Source organism: Triturus cristatus, chromosome 1_1, assembly GCF_964204655.1.
Source record: "Triturus cristatus chromosome 1_1, aTriCri1.1, whole genome shotgun sequence".
Taxonomy (NCBI): Eukaryota; Metazoa; Chordata; class Amphibia; order Caudata; family Salamandridae; genus Triturus; species Triturus cristatus.
The window spans coordinates 35,916,304-35,935,764 of record NC_140579.1 but is presented as its reverse complement, the minus strand read 5'-3'; the positions used below and the strand labels follow the sequence as shown (position 1 = coordinate 35,935,764).

The 19,461-nt window shown below is 43.5% G+C and overlaps 1 protein-coding gene across 1 annotated transcript in view; it reads left to right on the top strand.

Moving 5' to 3' along the window:
- LOC146869271 (E3 ubiquitin-protein ligase TRIM39-like) overlaps positions 1-19,461 on the top strand; it is a 185,129-nt gene that overhangs the window by 17,470 nt on the left and 148,198 nt on the right. The gene's annotated exons all lie outside the window — the stretch shown is intronic.

Sequence of the window (19,461 nt, the reverse complement as noted above, 5' to 3'; positions counted from 1 at the left end):
GAGAGGGGCCTAGAAAGCTAAAGAAACGGAAGAGGAGCAGGATTCAGGAATCTATTCACAGATGAAGAGGGTAAGGGTCTGCAGCAGAAGATGTTTGAGGTTCTGGAGTTGTACAGGGTTATGGACATCTATAGATGCGCAAGATCAGCACTCTTCCCTCGAGTATATGGTCAAGAGAAAGGGCATTTTGGCAACAGGCAGTAGAGCTACTGAAGGTGGCAGTTCAGTGAGTCAGGGAACATCCAAACGGGTGGAGTGGGAGCTATAAAGTGAGACTGGATGATAAACAGATGTAGACTAAATGAAGGCTGTTACCCGCAAATCGAATATACAAGCACAGTGTAAGTCCTACTTAATACTTGCAGTAGTCTCTGACTGCAAAATAGGATGTTTGTGTTTGAACGGAATGCTAATATATTGAGTAATATACCTACCTCGCCAATTCACATTAGTACTCAAGTTCAAGTTTTAGTGTAAGATTTGGAACTCACATCAGGTCCACAGAGACAATACAATAAAACATTGTAGGATACAGTTTAAAAATGTAAAGCCAAATTATAAAGTTATAAAATCTAGTCAGTTCATCAGTTGGACAAAATTGACATTAACACATAGCTAAAACTATACCATCATAATCCATACAAATGTAAAAAACATTTTAAAAACTTAAAAACTCGCACACAAATAATAATAAATCTAAAGCGACGGCCGTTGTACGAACCTGATACTTCAGAAAATTAGAAGCTATGCAGGGCAAATAAATACCATGTGCTTTTAGATCTTTTATACAGTGACTACAGAAATTACAAATACTATCCCTGCTGGGCAAATGATGCAGCTAGCAATTAAGATAATTTATGGTAAAATAGCAGGGCATAATAGGGCCCAGCAGCGTCTAACTCCATGGTCAATAGTTCAAGTTAAATATTGTTTGGGCTTTCTTTGAATAAAACAATTCACTGCCACATTGAATTTAGATTTTTTCCTACAACACTGAGCATCAAAACGGCAGCATAGATTAGAGGATATCTGCTTAATATAAGCTTTTAGCTGCTGATCAGACCAGGAAAGTACATTTTCTTGGTTTAGATGAAACATTTTTAATACATGGATAAAGTTTCTATAAAAATACAGAATTTTCTTACTTCGAAGATCTTTTCATACATAACATTCGTTAATTACCTTATATCACTTCTTAACAGCCAAAAGCCCCTGTGAGTAACTGCAGAGAGACCTTGTACACAGACACTCTTTAGCTCAAATTCTAATTTAATTGCTGAAAGAACCCCCTGTGTAAAGAAAGCATACTGTGTCCTCAAAATTAACTCTCTATCTCAAGTTCTGCACATCAATTAAAACCAATGCGTAAAGCGGAGTGGATGAAATTTTCTCTTTCTTCACAGTAAATGACCAAAGGGCCTTCTCTCCACAGCACATGGTTTTCCCCAAAAAGGGATATACCTTAACTACCTCTAGTTTTTCTTCACCCTGAAGCCAGTTTTAGTTTTGTATTTCAGGGAGAATGTACTTTTAGAATTTTTTTTTTTTTTAAATGAGTACATTGAATTTCTGTAATGACAACAGAAGAGTATTCAATCCCTTCGATGTTAAATCCAGGATAACAATGCCATCGGCATATTGCATAATGGACACCGAACTGCCCCCATCTTTGGGTAAAAAGCCCATACTATTATCCAAAAAGACAGGTAAATCAGCAATATAAAGGGAAAACAACAGTGGCGCCAAAAGACAGCCAGGATGAGAACCTAAATTTGCTTAGCGGAGGGGGGGCAGTGGGCCACAGTATCTATTACCAGGCTACACATATCCTATTGAGTAGCTAGGAGCTTCCTACATTAGCCATTTATAACTTAGAAATATATCTGGTCCATTGCTCTTGCGAAATGTAGATGGTATGAGACCTAACTCTCTAACCACAGCAATTGGAGATGATTTCCCAATACTTCTCATATATTTTATTTTTATTTATTTGAAAAGTTATCTATGGCGCGGTCTAGACCCTGGAAGGGTATCAGAGGGCTTTAGAAAGGTTACAACACATAGAAGTTTAATACAATAGGTATAAAATGAGAACAGGGAGAAGGGAGGGCAAACTTGATGTCAAACATTTGTAGTGGGTCCAGGGACACTCAGGAGTGCCGTTGCTGGCAATGGCCCAGAAGATCAAGTGTAAATTCTTTTTAGAGAGCAAGTTAAGTGAAGGGGTTAGGAAGTAATTTTTTAATTGAAAGCAGTTTGACTTCATTTTTGAAGGAGGTGCTAGAAGGGTTCATTCTAATTTCCGGGGGCAGGGCATTTCAGATTCTAGGTACTAGACATGAGAAAGTACGGTTGTATGTTTTTTTCCCCGGAACTTTTGTGGTTTCAGTAGCCAGGTGCTGGTGCTTCTCGATGCTCTGCCACTACCTGATAGTTCCAGTTTATCAACTAGATACTTCAGTGTGCTGAAGTGCAGGGCTTTGTGTGTCATACAGGCGATTTTTAGCTGTGATCTTGCCTCAAAAGGGAGCCAGTTCAGTGCCTTTGGATCAGGGGTGATATGGTTGTTCCTTTTGGAGCTGGTGACCAGTCTTGAGGCCGCGTTGAGTGAGGTTTTAGTGGAGCCAGACTGGATCTCAGCAGACCACATAAGGTTGTATTCCCATAGTCTATTCTGGGTATCACTAGGGATTGCACTGCTGATTTGAGGTCGTTGATGGGAAGGAAGGGTTTTAGTTTTCTGATGTTCATGTGAAAGTTTGCTCCTCTGGTGGCTGCACTGATGTGTTCCTGCATGTTGACATTTTTGTCGATTGTTATTCATGGAGATTTTGCAGCGACTATGATGTGTGGTTTGTAGTTGAAGGGTGTTTAAGGTTTCATCCAGTCTTCAATGTGAACGTGTCCTCACGGAGGGTAATTGGGAGGAATTCGGTTTTGAGCTCGTTGAGTTTGAAGTGGTTTCTGGTTAGCTGGTTGTGTGTTTTTTGCAGAGTTGTATTGAGTGAGTGGATATCATCAGTTGATGATACTCTTAGGTAAAGTTGGGTGTCATCCGCATATATGTGGTAGTGAACATTGGAGAGTTTCACAATTTCGGTTAGGGGCTCCATGGATAGATTGAAGAGGGTAGGTGAGAGGGAGGAACCTTGAGGCACTCCTAAGGTGACTGCCGTGGTGGTCGACGTCGATTGGTTGAGATTGATTCTTTGTGTTTGGCTATCTAAGAAGGAGGCGAACCATTTTAGGACATTCCCAGATATCCCCATTCTGTGTTCAAGTAAGTCTAGGGGACTATTGTGTGGGACCGGCAGCAGGCTGCCTCTCTATGTTCAATCCATTTACAGTCATACTATGCTTTTTTAGGTCAACCCTGCAGGACTTCTTGTATCCACTCTGTGTGGGTCTGACTCCTCCCACACATTGGATTGTCTTTCTATAATGAAAGCATGCAAATGGCTAATGGTGGGTGCATGTCTCACCTTTTTTTAAATATTCACTCCCATGGCGTTTTGCCTCGGGAGCGAGCAGCGGCGTGCAGGGCGGCAGCTGCAGTGCCTCCTTGGTTTTTTTTTTATAGAGATCCTGGGAAAGCCGATGCTGCACGCTTCCTCCTGGACAGTCATCAGAATGTGTTATCAAGGCAGCGTGGCTTTTTATGTTTCATTGGGATACACAATTATTTCAATAGATAACGTCTTTCGGCGAGTGAGAAAAGAAAACTTTCCTTCTCCTTTCCTTCATGCGGGAGAGGCTGATTTCATTCCGTAACTTTCTGATGCCCCTAGGTATCCTGCCAGGCAATACGTGCCCGCCACATTTCATGAGGATGCTTGCCCACTCTTGGTTGTGTAGCATTAGCATCGCTCAGTACTTACCGCACTCCTCCCAATTCGGGCCTACTCTTTGTCCGTCCGCACCCCCAGCAATCAGCCATACTGCCCCCACCCCAGAAGATGAGGATGCAGGAGCCGGTGTGAAGCAGACTGTAGAGGTGAGTTGCCTTGCTTAATCCTTCTGGTTAGAAGCTATGCGCTTTCTTGTTTGATTATAGTGGAGTCCTGGCCTCTATCAATCTGGCTCTTGGGTCATTCCAGATGGAGTTTTTGTGGTGAGTCGCTGTGTATCACAGTGTTTCTCTCTATACAGGATCACTGAACTCGCAGGGTCGATTCCGATGCCTCTCACCAAATGACATGACCTGAATTTTTCCCTAAATAGCTATCATGTGCAGCAAGTTTCCCCCAGTTGATGTACCCGACTTGTGTTTAAATCCCACCTCACCCATTGCTAGTCCCGTTGTGCTGCCTGCTTTGCCTCTCTGTCCGTGTTGCAGTCAATCGCTCTGCAGTTTGCAGCCCATCCACCCATCTATTGGAGATTGACACCCTTAATCTGGTGTTTGCCACTCCTCCCTAGGTACAGAGGTTCTGTTGCCCCTTGTGGTGCTCATGCGCATGTGGCATAAGCTACTTGATACCCCTATGTGCTGCAGCCAAACCTCACCCGTTATATACAGCTTAGCTAACTTGATGCACCTACTGTGCACTACACTAGTTGTGTGCGGAGTCAATTTATTCTCGTGCTGGCATTATTATTGCTTGTCATGTTCTGCTCTATTTCTGCCCAAAATCTGTTCTGTCAGAAAATGGGTAAACACAAAGACATCAGAGTGCAGTGTCTATCCACTGGATTTGTTGTCTTCAGCTTTGTTCCTGTGTTGCGCCTTGGGTTTCCCGTGACCTCACTTTCCACTTCTCTGCACTTCACCTGGCTGTGGTACCACGTAAATCACTTACCTCCAACTCCTTCTGCCTTTGGGGTGAGGACAGGGTCCTCAGAAGCAGGCAAGAAAGCATTTTCCTTATTCATTTGTAGGAATCCATAATCATTTGCCAGTTATTTTAAGTAAAGGCGCAGCAACACTATGCAAATAAACAGTGTCTTTGTAAGCAAGTTAAAATTGTAATTGTAAATCGGATTTATAAAGCGCAGCTACTGCCCGAAGGTTGGCGCTATAAAGACTGAGGACAGAAGGGACATTAGTGCTGGGGACAGGCAAAAGAATAGATTATTTAGTTCAAAAAATGGGGAATTATTGTGAAAAACACTAATAAAAACTTACAATGGGTCACAGTTTAAGAGCATGCAACGGCCCTCTGCCTTCCGATAGACCAAATGCATATACATTCTGTAGAGGCAGCTCCCGGAGTAATATAGACTATATACTAGTGTCGATAGAATTTTGGCCACACGTTCTGGATTTAAAAATAGACTCCCGAACGGAGAGCGATCACCGTCCTCTACAATTGACATTAACACCAAAGCCCCTTTTATCCACTCTAATGGGCAAAAAAGATGCTAGTACTATTGAGGCTAATGTTCTAATAACTAACAATCGACGAGCTGTAAAGTGGCCGTATATTCTAGGGAATCCACAATCTATGATAAATATCTATACCATCTTTGCAGATACTATTACACCCTTTGTAAACCTACCAGCAGATAAAATTCAAATGCTAGACTTACACACCACCATGGTGGATGCTTTAACTCCGGTTGTAAGCAATTTACCCAAAGAGAGAAACGCAGGAGTCAACTATCGGAATGACCATGGAAATCCCCGGTACAACAAAGACTGCCGGGAGCTAAGACAGAGCTTATCCAAGCAATTAAAAGCAATAATTTAATTATAAGAAGGGAAAAAAGATATAATCATAAGCGAGCACTTGAAAAAGCGAAGAAAACATGGGATGATGATATCTGGACGGGTCTAATCAGCGCGGCCAAGTCCAAGGACCAGACAGGTTTCTGGAGTTTGATAGTGAAAGGGAATAAAACAGGAAGGGCCCCCAAAGATTTATTTCTTGATGAAAACAGTTGGGTTGCCCCCTTTTCTCATCTCTATTCAGAAACTAACTGTGGGCAATTTGTGATAACTAAAGATATGGAGACCACTGCAAAGGCTGCCAACTTGCATTTTAGTTTAAAAGAAACAATACTGGCAATTGAGGCAGTTAAAGCATGGAAAGCTCCAGGACATGAAAACATTCCTGGAGATTTACTAAAACACAATATCGGTGTCTGGGGACCATATATAAATTGTCTTTGTAACGCAATAGTTGCATTTTCACCGATACCGGAAACATGGAAAGGGGCAGAAATTGTTACAATTTTTAACAAGCATTGGTATAGCCGATAGGTCTCGCATTTGGGACCTTATAAGTGTTTAGCCATGCAACACTTGATGTTGTTGCACCAAGGATATTGTGCTGGATAACTAAACACTTATAAGGTCCCAAAGGCGAGACCTATTGGCTAGGTCAATGCTTGTTACAGAAGGTAAGGAACCCTTTAATGTGTGTGGGGTAGAAGGGACGGGTAGAGACGGCCTGCAAAACAATAAAGTCTGCAGGAAAATAATTGCACTAGGCTCGACCTAAATATACACGTCATTACTGGCATGTGCCTGAGAAGGGATGTGTGGTCTGCTTTGAGACCATGTATATTAAAGAAGAAGTAGGCCCAGAGCATTCTCAACAAAATAAGAATCGGTGGAGAGAGAACGCCAAAACAAAACGTTTGAGGTTCTGAATTCGAAAGAAGTTGAAAGACCCCGGGGCAGATTTATGACGTCTGGCGCATCTCTGCTAATCAGCAGAGATGCGCCAGAAGAGTTGCGACGCATCTGCCCACCCGTGCGCCACCATTGATGCGTCGCATTTACAGTGCGGCGCACCGTGGCACTCGGATGGGCAGATGCGTGACGCATCTCCTGTCGGAAAGGCGGCGCATTGCTGGAGTTGCGACGCAGCTCCAGCAAGGCTCAGGGGTGCCCTATCGTTACAATGCTGCGTCAATCCTTACGCCTGCTTCAAGCAGGCGCAGGGTTTTGACGCAGCATGGCCTTAAAAGTGACTGAGTGAAATCTTGTAGATTTCACTCAGCCACTTTTCGGAGGCGTTCCTGCACCGGAACGCCCCCCCCCTGCTCCAGAACGCCTACATGTGGCGCAGGGCTTTACAACGTGACGCATCTGCCAGATGCGTCACATTGTAAATACCCCGCAGCATGGCGCAGTATTTGCGCCGCCGCTGCGTCACAAAAGTGATGCAACGGCGGCGTAAATGAGGCGCAAGGGGCTTATAAATCTGCCCCCACGTTCCCAAATCTGAGGATGCAGTGCGGAAAATGAGCACAGAGGCATGTCACCTAATGACATACTGCAGTAGCATGGAGGAGAGAGCCTGGACTCATCCATGGCGGGATCCGCTAGACGGAAAATAGAGGGGGGAGAGGTTTAACTGACCAAAGAGGGCAGCACGAAGGAGAGATACAGTGCAGAGGCCAGAAGAGAACAGATGAAAGGAGGGATTACGAGATCCTATAAAATGTGATTAACAGGCAACCAACATGCTCATTTTAAACCTAAACCTAGTGTAAAACTATATTTGTCTTAGGACGTGCATGAATTCTTCCTAGCAGTACCAGCTACAGCGCCTAGACATGTTTGTGTAAGAGTAGCTAAACACATGTAATTAATGAGAGCGTTGTATTTGTTTATGCGCAAGAGAAAGAGTAGAAGGGAAACAGAAGGAAAAAAAAGGAAAAATGGACCAACAAAAGAAGAAATGGGTATGAAGAGAAAATGCAAAACAAGAAAAAGACGGGAGAAAAATGAAGACAAAACCAAAAAAAGGTTGAAACAAAGGGTGAGAAAATAAGAGACAAGCATGATGAAGTAAAGAGCTAGAGGGGACGGGGAAAGTATAGAACGAACGTAGGAATAATTAACCGGCTCGGTAGTCGGCACCAACAGGGAGTAGTTTACCTACAAACTGGACATACGATGGTAAAAATTGTGCTCTGGTAACAGGACGGCCATACGCACTTAAAGCTTGACGAGAGAGATGCACAGACACACTTTGAACCAGTGAAACTAGACAAAAGTTCGGAGAGAGAGGCCAGGCCAGGCGGTGCTACTCTGCAGATCATGGAAAACAACCGTTAATCACGGCGGGGGAGGAAGAGGCAGGCTGCAGGAAGAGGGCAGGAAGGGAGGCAGCTCTTTGTATAAGATGGAGACAGAATGAAGAGTCCGTGAGAAGAAAAGGCGGAGACAGGCGAATGATGTGAGGGCGGGGACTGACGATAGATATCAGGGCGAAAGGAGGGAGCGGGCACGAGGGAAGGGACGGGCGTCACGAGAGCTTTCTGTGCTGGGAGGAAGAAGAGATAAAGGAGGAGATAAGACAGAGAGCAGCACGGGGAGGGGATGGATGGAGAGATGTGGGAGGAAAGACAAAGAATGAAGGACGGTGGAGGGAGGGGTAGAGAGGGAAGCAAAGAAATGTGGCTGGTGAAAGGGGGAGGGGGAAGAGCTAAAGTGTGTGCTCCTGCAGAGGGGGGGGGAGGGGGGCCGCAGGGTGCAGGGTTTCTTTCCAGATCACACAAATTGGTGCAATGCCTGATAAATTTCACCAAAGTATCTTTGGGGAACATTAATTATTACGTTTGAAAATACAAAGAGGAAGAGCGGTAGAGTCATCATCTTGACAAGCTCAGCTCGACCAATAATTGAGAATGCAAAAAACTGCCTTTGTCGTAGTAAGTTCTGGGCCTTGAGAACTGTTGGCACAGAGTTTATTTGGTTGTGCTGCGAACAATCATGGGATACAAAAATACCAAAATATCGCATCAAAACCACCCTATGAACTTCAGATCACATATCCATGGGCAGTATATGCTCCAGGCAGTTGAATAAAAGTGCTTTGGACTTTGTATGCTTGATTCTATACCGCCCTAAGTCTGAGAACGTTTTAATTATTGCTAAGGTTCTTGCAATATTTTGTTTGTCAACAGTCAAATACAGAATCAGATTGTCAGCAAATAACTTACGTTTGGGTGCCCCTGGCAATGGTGCCCTAATCTGAGAATCTTCGTTTAGAAGTGAGGCCAATGGCTTGATAAAACAAGACAAGCCCGGCGGAGCATGGCGCGCGTGCTTGGGGGTGGGGGAGCGCATTCCAGGCGGGGGAGCGGACCCTTTGAAGTGCTCCTAAAAAGCGGATTGCATGGCGGCACGATGCGCGTGATTGTGCGCGTGCTAGCCATGCAATCCGCTTTTTGGGAGCACTTTTAAAACCCCCTTACAATAGTCTCGCTTTGCGATCGCTTACGCGATAGCAAGGCGAGACCTAAAAAGGGTAATCGATATGATCCAGCAAACTATCGCCCTATTAGTCTGATTGATATCATACAAAATTTTTTTGCTAGGCACATTTTAAGTAGACTAACAGAGGGGATTGAAGAGGTCAAAATACTTTCAAGATACCAAGCTGGGTTCAGAACTAAAACCAGCACAATTGACCAAGTTTTTAGATTTATATGTATATGCTGGAAAAACATAAAGAAGGGTATCATATACATCGCCTTTGTGGATTTAAAGGCGACATTCGATTTGGTACCCCGGAACAAACTGTGGGATTCACTGAAATGCTTAGGGGTGCCACTCGAATTGCTTGTACAAATAATAAGGCTCCATGATGAGAACTTTGCTAAAGTAAGATGGGGGCCTAGGGGAGAACTTACTAAGGCGATACCAGTGAGAAGGGGTGTACGCCAGGGGTGCGTATTGGCACCCACCCTCTTCACACTTTATGTAAATGATATCCCCCAATACTTAGAAGGCTGTAATAACGACTCGCCAAAGTTGGGAGGTAAAGTGGTACCAGCATTACTATTTGCTGATGATACCATTCTAATCCCGCAAACCCCTAAGGGACTGCAATGTTTAATGGATTCCTTTCATATGTATTGCACTAAGAAAGGTCTGGAAATCCATTCCAGCAAAACTAAATACATGTCAATAAATCCACACCGATCTTTTAAAAAGAATGTAGTGCTAAATAATCAGAAATTAGAGTATGTGCAAAGTTTTAATTACTTAGGTATCACATTAGACACTAAATTGACCTGGAAGCCACAACTGGAAAAAAAAAGGTTAATCATGCTTCTAAATTCAACCCCTATTCTGAAGAAACATGGGGAGAGCATCTTGAAGGCAGTTTCACCTGCTTAAGAGGTATTTAAATACAAAGCCCAATCAGCCGCTCTATATGGGGCAGAAATATGAGGGCCATATTGTAAAAAGAATTTCGAATTGGGAGAAAATAATTTATTTCGGAAAATACTAAGACTCCCAAATAGGACACCCCTGATCCCAGTTGTTATGGATCTCAACATCAAACGAACCGATCACTATGCTCTATTACGACCCTTTTTATTCTGGGTGAGGATTTGGCCACCCCAGAGTTATTGCACTACAAAGAAGGTCTAGAGGAGATCATGAAAATTGATCAAAGTCAGGACATCCCATGGCTTAAACATGTGACAGTGTGGTTGAAGAAGCTAGGCCTATCACACTTTTGGGAAGAGCCATCCCAGTTGACCATGGTGTGTAAGAAACTATTAAAGTCTTCCTTTTGGGCCCATATTAACAACAACGTGTTACATAGCTCTAGCTTGGGATCTTTAATATCAAGATTTCTCCTCTACAAAGATGTAGCACATTTTGAACCCTTTCTAGATGAGGTACGTCCACAATTAGCAAAATCTTTGTTTTTGAAATTTAGATATGGGGTCCTCCAGACAAACGCTAATACATTTAGATGGGGTAATAACTATGGCGATAGTAGCTGTGATTGGTGTGTGTTATGCACAAAAGAGGTCAAGGAAAATGACTTACACATATTATTTTTCTGTCCCTCATATGATATCCCTAGGAAAAGATGGATTAAACCAGTTTGCAAAAACCTGAATGTTAGACATTGTAGAGAGGCAGAACGGATACTTAAGACAGACACGTCACAATTGGTTGTCTTTAGTGTAAGTAGATTTTTATTTAATGTGAACCTTATAAGAGCCAAAATTGGATTGGAGCTATAAAAGCCAAGATCACGCAACTACAGCTTATACTCTTATAGGCTTTTTCACTTTGCACTTTATTAATTAATGGTGAATTGCTACCCTATGAAGTTAAATTTTTAGAGATATTAATCAAATTCTGATAAATGTGTGATATGATGTGCCTACGATTGAAAAATTTATGGATTTCATTATAATGTGGTTTTATTTTGAACGCCTAGCTTTTATATGATTCTTAAATGGTTTTTATTGTATTTATTGAAATAGACAAGTTTTAATGGCATAGCTGGAATGGATCATGTTAAACGTACTCAATTGCCCTAGCATGTTGTAGTAAAACTAATTGATTGACAAATTAATTTCTATGGAAAAAGTTTTAAAATGCATCTTTTATGGTTGAAATTGACCGAAATAAAGGTTTGAAATGAAATTAAATGAAAAACACTAATCTGTAAACAGGAGGAAAAACCAAATGCACAAATTTCAGTGCTTAAATTGTGCTGGTCTTTGCTGATGCTCGACACCAGCATTTAGTTTCACATGACAGTCCACATATTTAAATACACATTTAAAACATAATTCTAGCGCGTCCAATCCATTCTTACTGCTTTCTGTAGCTTTGAATGGTTTAAACTGTCCAAATGTGATGATGTTCAGTAGGAAGCGTTCATACTGGCATGTGGCAGTGATCGTAGTTCCAATAACTAGTGGAAGCTGCAGTGACCTCCTGAGCAATACATTAGGCGATCGCACTTGTTATTTGAATATGAAGCACTGTGGCCAATCGCTGTCAGGGCTTGGTGAACAAACATCATGGATGTTTTGAAGAGACAGAAAGCACCCCCAGTCGACAGAACCTCCGTGACATGGGTACCAACAGCTTGAGGGCAGAAAGCGACCACCCGCGGCAGTCCTGCAGACACACACAACAAGCCTCTAGCTTTGTACCAGCGCTCAGCAAACATGAGGCAGAAGAATTTTAAAATTCCATTACTTTGTTGCTCACATCAAAGAATATAAGGCTTTTGGGCATGATCAGCCTTAGAAGAAGCTCGTCCAACTACTAGAAAGGCAAATGTTTAATCTCTGGGACCATATTAAAGAAACTTTGCTCTGCTGCAAAAACAGGATAAGTACGATTTTGTTACTTGTGGAGCAAATTTACAGCATACCATTTTTGCTGTTGACATATTTATAAGTGGAAGCAATGTACATTCTCTACGTTTGAAATGCAAACCATTGGCTTTTGAAGCAAATGATTTTTTTATTATTTAAAAAGGAAACATGCAAATTAAGTTAGCTCTATTTTTTAAAGTTATTTATGGCATATGATTTCACAGTTGAAATACTGATGCAGCACCTCAACACAACACCAACTGAACAGATCTCAGCACCACCTTAGCACCAACGAAGTAGCACCGCAACACCACCGCCTTAACACCACTACAGCATCACTAAGCACCACCACAACACCACTCAACACCACCTCAGCATCACTAAGCACCATCTCAACATTAGAACAGGCAGGAAGAAGTTGCCAACATTGCAACGACCAAAAATGACAAGACTTTTTTTATGTTCATTCTTTTTTAATTGGGTCGTTCAGTTGTACATAATGTCTTCTTGGTTATATATAAAGTAACAAAAATGCTTATAACACTTTTTTATTATAACTTTTCAACACACTGCACAGCAGCCACAATGCTCTTAAAAACATTGGCAAAACCAATACCTCTGGCTAAACACATATACGATCCCAAAGGCCAATGCTTGTTCATCTTTTCCTTGAATTCCCTTTTCCCCTCTTTAGGAGGTAAATTCATTTCCTCTTTCCACAGAGAATGGGGTAACTGGATTCTAACTAATCTGTTTATTTCTTTATTTAGAGTTACAGTTGGCTGCTGTAGGGTTTCGGGTCGGGCACTGGCTCTCTTTCATCAACCTGACTTACAAGTAGTCTCATAGTCTGAGTGTATGCATAAAGGGCATCGGTCTCCTGGATTCTCCATTAACCATCATCTCTTCGAACACCTCTTTTACTCTATTAAACAAAACTGGTCTCCAGTGGTTACTACCCGCATGTTTCCTAAAACTTGTGAAGTTCCCATTAAACTTCCATGAGTCAACCTCTATAGGGCTGAATTCTACCAAAAAATAAATTGCTTTATGATCGCTACAGGTGTCATGGGAAATAGAGATTTCCAGAACTGAACTGTATGCGGGAAAGGAAGCTATCAAATAGTTGCTTATGGACCACTCAGAATATTACTTATAGGTAAAGGTTGTTGAGGAGTCAAAATCAACTCTACCATTCACTATTATTTTTCCTGAGTAGATCCAATAACAGAGCGTCTCCTTTATGGAATTTCATATTTGCGGGGAAGCAAGCCGGGGGAATATTTAAAGCTTCTTCTTTCTCTAGGTCAGAGAATAGGCCGATTGAGTAATTTGAGAATTTACAAATTTAAGTCCCCGACTTGTAACTCCTTATGCACACCTTTCTGGTCTACCACCGTGTTTATAAATGGAAACAAGGTGGCGAGAAGAGCATTATGCATGGGGTCAGGAGGAATATAGGCATTTACTAACACCATTGAGTCTTCCATGATTATATGCTGCCCATGGGAGAGTTTTACAGCTTGAAATAAATTTGATGAATGTGAGACACAACAATAGTCCCAACTCAAATTATTAGTCGGCAATATAGCTGCACCACTCTTGGCATGTCTACTCCTAAACGTGGCAGCCTTACAGCTCAGCACAAAGTTGCCATCCATTAGAAAGTCATTCAAACACCATGTTTCCTGGATGCAGGCCACATCGGGTCTTAGGTTTAAAAAAAAATCTATTTAATCAGAGTAATTCAGCAATCCTGCTGCATTCCAGGAAACCACTTTAAAAGTGTTATTAACTGTACCTATTAGTTGCTTGTCCCAGCACACAATTCTAATTGATGGAAGCTGATAATTCAACTCCATTGTTTCAGCTCATCTTCAGCTTTTAAAAGGATCCCTTATTCCCCTGTCTCCAGCTGGGAGACCTGCCTTTCCTCAATGCTGTGGAAAACTAATAGGTCATAGTTTCCCTCCAGCAACTATTTGTTACTACTAGTTGCTACTACTCTCACGGAATACTGGGATTATGTAAATCCCCCCACAATGGAAAAAAACCTCACTATTTTGTTGGATCAGGTTGGACACCACCTTAGACGTAAATGGTCACTGAAGACTTATGAGTGGGAGTGCATAACATTCACTATAGCAATATCACTACTTTGAACCATCTTCAATTCAAAACTTTCAATAAAAAAGATAGTAAAAAAAGACCTATTCAGTATTACATATTGATCAAATAGGGCAATAAAATCTAATTTTGAGGTAACATTTGACACAGTCCGAGACAATATTTTTTTCCACAGGCAGTGGTCCCCTGCAAGTGGACCTTTCAGTGCAGGCAAAAGTTTTAGCCAAAGGCTTAAGAAAGCTTGAGGGCACATTAAAAGAGTATTGTCTATTTTGAGAAATGTCTACATGAAATGGCTTCGACAGGGGAGGATCGACATGGACCTTAGGGTAATCATCATTTCATCATGTTCCTTCGAACTGGGTGATCTCTTCTTTATTAGTTGTTATGTCAAGCACCTCTGAGTTCTCAAAGCAAATTTTTCTTGTGTGTTATTTTGAGATTTTGTGTTGTCTTTTCTTCTTCCTTATCTATTGAATACTCCTTTTTAGGTCTCGGCTGCGAAGGCTGCGCTTGCGCAGTCTCGCTCCGAGATTTAATGAGTTTGAGTGACTTTGAGAAGAGGGGCTTGCACCCGCCCCTCTTCTCTCCTGTTCTCCATTGGCTGGCCTCTTAAATGCTGGCCAGCCACTGGAGAAGAGGTCCAGTCACTCCGTTGAAGCCCCGTCCTTTTCGGATCGGGGGGCGTGTTTTTTCGTTGCTTTTCGCAGGGCGTGTTTGTCTCTCCTCCAGCCAATGGCAAGAGGAGAGAAAAAGAAACACGCCCCCGAATCCGAAACCGAGGCTGCGTTTCTCCGAGGCAGTTCTTCTCTGCCTCGGAGAAAGGCGGTGGTGTCCCGGCGTTGCTCCCTCACCTGATCTCCTTGTTTTGCTATCGGGATCCGCACCGTGCTTTGGACGGGATGTCCTCTCCAGGTTCTGCTGTCTTGCGCTTCCCCTCCACGCTCCATCCTCGCTCGCGCAGCCCCTCCCCTTCGGCGCTAACATGGCACCCACGCAGCGCGAGGCAGGATGCGTCCATTGTGTGATCCGACTTGTTTACCTAAGCCTCCTGCCTCATTATCAATGTCGTGCGTTGTTGTGCTCACTTTGTGAGGTTCTACAATGTTTTGAAATTGTTCGCGCTTCCCCTCCACGCTCCATCCTCGCTCGCGCAGCCCCTCCCCTTCGGCGCAAACATGGCACCCACGCAGCGCGAGGCAGGATGCGTCCATTGTGTGATCCGATGCCAGCATGCAGCTCTGATATTCCAGTGGAGCAGCCATTATACAGCTAGATACAATATCAAATGTACAATTACACACCAACGGGGGTGATCTGTGACCCACAGAGCCGGCCTGGCTCGGAGGGGTCTGTGAGAGAGAAAGACGGGCTGGATTACACACATCATGGTCTTGTGCGCCACAGACCCGGCTGTACACACCCACGGAGGTGATCTGTGAGCCACAGAGCCGGGCTGGCTCGTATACTCAAGAGGGCTCGGAGGGGAGGGGTCTGTCAGAGACTGTCGGGCCGGATTTCACACAGAGAGTGGGGTGCTCCTGTGCGCCACAGAGCGAGCTCGGCTGCACACAGAGGAGGCTAAGGACACGTGAGGCGGGGGGCAGACTGGATTACACACAGGAAGGAAGGGACTGCTGCCTGCCGGTGGGGAGAGAGAGAGCCTGCCTGCCTCCCAGCCGGCAGAGGAGGAAGCGAGGCAGCCTGGTAGCCCGGAGGCAGGAATGTGCCGGAGGATTCGCCGTGCCACACCAACCGGGAACAACAATAGCCGTCCTGGAGCAGGCAGCGGAGGCATGGGGGAACAGTGATCCTGCGCACAGCTGGATGTTCACTGGATTACACAGGCTTCACCACTGCTCAGGAAAGACGGACGCCGCCTGGTGAGTGCTAGCCTCTGCTACTCGTTCACCGCTCCTTCGAGGGGCTGCCCTTAAACACCCTCCCTCGTTTCCTGGTGTGGGGAAAAGTTACTGGGAATACGTGCCACGGGAGAGTGCAAGCTATAGTGGCGGGAGACGGAAAGGTGGGACCTAGCGCCTACATCGTTAACTGTGAACCAGGGAGCCCTGGCTCTCAATCCCTGCATCCCAATTTGACACAAATGGTGTGATCCTGAACAGAATATTTAATCTCCATGTGCCTCTTAACCCTCTGTGTTGCCCAAACGGAAAGCATGGAGATTAAAAAAGAACTCGCTTTAGGCGCTATTCGGAAGGTAAATTAATAACACCGTTTGTCGTCTGGTCGCCACAATATCGTAAAATGAGGCTCTGTGTGTTTTTTAAACAGCTCGTAGAGGAGCCCCGTTTAAAGCACAACAGCGTCGCTGTTTTTTAAAGCCCGACAAAAGGTATAGGATATTGAGTGATATTGGCCCTACTCGGACACCGTAGAACCAGCCACATGTGCTGCTGCTGGCCAGATGTGATCACGTCGCTTGCGGCGGCTGTTGGCTTGGATAACAAGCATTTACAATGCAACGGTGCAAGAATAATAAAAGAATTTGAACAAAGCAGTTATACAGCAGGCAAGTAAGTCTGTTTGAGTTGCCTCACATATACCAGTTTTGGTGATGCAATGATATGCCGGCATGCAGCTCTGATATTCCAGTGGAGCAGCCATTATACAGCTAGATACAATATCAAATGTCCAATTACAGCTAAAATATCCAGCCACAATTATTATGCGCCCTTCCAACCCAAATAGCCATGCACACAGGGCACATATCCTGAAAAAGCATTTACAATGCAACGGTCTCGGCATTGTTAAAGTTAGAGCTATTGGCATTGCTCATGACAATGCCGTTTCTTTAAATGTTTTAAAAACAAACACATAAACAAAAATAATGTCATGAGCAATGCCAATAGCTCTAACTTTACCAAGGCCGAGACCATTGCATTGTAAATGCTTGTTACTTATTGTCCTTCTGGAACTGTGAGCCGTTGTTTGGATTGTGAGAGCACCCTGATGTAGATCCTTTACCCTTAAAGAAAGGGAATACATTGCTTTGCGAGCTGGCTGGCACAACAGGTACTGACAAATCAAGAGGGTTTAGAGCTTCAGGTTCAAGGAGATGTTTCAAGGAGTATATCTTGTCACTGACTTTCTTGTAAATGCTATTCTTATTGATCAACTTAGATCTCTTTAATTGGGGTCTACTCACTTGCATTCCAACATTGATGCATGGAGGCTTAGCCACCCTTTATTGATTTGGGATATAAGGACTCCTGGCACAAGTGTTAGCTGGCCCAACTTTTGCAGAAAGGGAGGTTTTTGCTTTATCTTCTCTTCTATCCACAGTGATCTACTTCCCTAGAGGACCTCTTTGGTCCTGCAAGAAGCCAGTAGACCACTAGTCCCCGGACACAACAAAACCAGCGATTTCCTTATTTTGTCAATGGCTCTCCTTTGGGGCAACCAAACTGCACTCTGACAACTCTCTCAGATCAGACTCAGGTGCAACTTTTGAGTGTTGGGAAGCCAGGCTGCCATGTGGCGGTGAGCAACCATTTGGTGATCTGGACTACCAACGTTCCCAGGCAGGCATCTCCACCTTTTGTGGCCCTAATGTTGAAACAGGAAGTCAGTCGACACTTGGAATCTCCTCTTCTATCGGGGCTCAGTGGACAGCTTCCACATGAGCAGGACACCACAGGCACAGTCCCTTCTTCACTAGCCCAATTTTGCTGCAGCCTTTCCTTTGTCGGGCCCAGGGTCAGCAGGGCAGTCCTTCTTCAGTTTTCTTGTTCAGTCCGGGTGAGATCTTGAGATCTGGTGGCCAAGGGGGACTCCTTTATGCCCAGGAAGTGCCGCCCTAAGAGGAGGTGTCTGTCATTAGCCCATTGATGACAAACTCCTGTGAAGTGTGGCTTGTTCTAATCCCAGAGTGCACTATTCTCCCCAAGTCCCAAGATGGCTGAACCTCTCTCTGTGTGTGGCTTGGTAAGTGTTTTCCTCTCAGTTCCCCCAACACTTTCCTGTCTACCTAAACAGCAGCCCTTCTTGTGTGTTCTTTCAATTTTCACTTCTAAGGTGGCTTCCTCTTTAAAGCTTACCTTTTGTCTCCCACCTTGTGTTGTTTTCCCTGCGAGAGGTGATAACACCTCCTCCCCCGGTAGTTCCTTTGCAGGATTTCCTGGGAGGCATTCAAACTTCTCTCCAGGAGGCAAGAAGACTGCCTTGAGGACATTCTTTTGTGTGCAACCTTAAATGGGCACTAGAAAACCTTGGACAACTCAGTGGCAACTTGCTAAAGTTGCACTTTGCCCACCAGGGACAGTAAATTAGAAGTAACTATTAAGTCTCTGCACTCACCAATGGGTCTACAAGCCTTTCCACAGTAAAAACCAACAATGTCAGTTTTTATTTTAAGAACCTTAAAAACATGAAACCATAGGTTAATTCTTGTAATGTAATGCACCCTACCTTTAGAGCTCAGTAGGCCTGCTTTAGGGGTGACTTACTAATATGAAAAAGGAAGGCTTGGGTGTTGCCATAGCTTGAAATGTCAAAGTCGATTTAGCAGTTTAAACTGCTCTGCGACCCAACAATGGCAGGCTGAGAGTCATGATTTTGCCTTATCGGCAAATAGTACTCCTGTCCATAAGAGGAAACTTTAACATACAGGCTCTAGGTACCCCTGGCACCTTATACTAGGGACTTGCTAAGTTATGCCAGTTGGGGATATCCCACTTCCATGTGCCTTTTTAAGAGAAAGAGCACATGTACTGAGTGATTAATAGCAGGGCTCAAGTCATTTCAAAGTCATTACACCATTGCCTAGTAGTCAAAATGGTGGCAAAATATGGGTTTGGCCCTGGAAAAAGCTTGTTTCCTCACACAGTCACAGGTATGTTTATTTCAATTAGAAACCATAAAAACTTTTAAAACATATTAACTGTACATTAGAGATTCACTGAAAAGAGAATTTTCAAGTTAATTTTGTGATTACGTACTTTCAATAGTGGATGAAAATGGATTATTAAATTGTGAATACATTTAGATGTTTATTTAAACACTGTAGGTCAGTGAACATGTATTACAGTGCACATGTATATAAATAAAAATAATCATATATAGCAACAGATATAAATAAGTGTCTTATTTTATGAATATTGTATCCAACTCAGGTATTGTATAAGAAACTTTTGAGCTGATGGTGACACTTTTACCACTGAAGCTCACGTACTAGAACTGGGACACTAGATTTGCAGATTACACACACATCTAAGCAGCAGATACTTACCTGATGCAAAAAATGACGCATTAATCTTCCTCTCCCCTTGGTTT